General features: G+C 36.8%; 1 pseudogene; it reads right to left on the bottom strand.

Annotated features, from left to right (window-relative positions):
- Window positions 1-343: 343 nt before the first annotated feature.
- LOC111735059 lies at window positions 344-462 on the bottom strand (annotated as a pseudogene).
- Window positions 463-676: the final 214 nt, after the last annotated feature.

Raw genomic sequence — 676 nt, 5'->3', positions numbered from 1 at the left:
ATTACTGATGTTGAGAGGTTGACTGTTAGTATAATTTTGGCTGTTATGAAGGATTATGTCTTTCATTCTCTGGTTGCTTGTAAGATATTTTTTTTTGTTTTTAGGTTTTGCAGTTTGACAGCATGTCCAGGGATGGTTTTCTTGCCATTTCTTTTGTTTGAGATTTGTACAGCTTCCTGAATTTATGGCTTGAAGCCCCTGTCAGGTAATACCAACATCTATCTGATGATCTGTGAGTCTGTCTTCTGTTTATTTTTTATTTTTTAGGCAAGGCAACTCTTGGTTGACCTCACAGATTGCAAGGACCTTGTCATTTTACAATCCCTTATTTTTTTATTTTTCACGCCTACAGCACCTGGTCTTCCTAGGTGATCTCCCATCTAAGTATTAACCAGGCCCGACCCTGCTTAGATTCCGAGATCAGACAGGATTAGGCTTGCTCAGGGTAGCATGGCCGTAGACTGTCTCCTGTTTTTTACTCAAATATTGCCCTATTGCATTTCTGATTTTCTTCTGACTGACTAGCATACATTATAAACAAAATTTAGTGGTATTTGAGCCTCTATAGGATGCCATCATTCTCCAGAGAGAATTTACTTTTATTACTGTAATAGGAAAGTATTAAAGAGTTTTAAGGATTGACATAATCTGACTCCATTTTAAGATGATCTTAAAT

This window comes from Pteropus vampyrus, unplaced genomic scaffold, assembly GCF_000151845.1.
Source record: "Pteropus vampyrus isolate Shadow unplaced genomic scaffold, Pvam_2.0 Scaffold13090, whole genome shotgun sequence".
Taxonomy (NCBI): Eukaryota; Metazoa; Chordata; class Mammalia; order Chiroptera; family Pteropodidae; genus Pteropus; species Pteropus vampyrus.
This window is presented reverse-complemented; position numbering and strand designations above follow the sequence as displayed.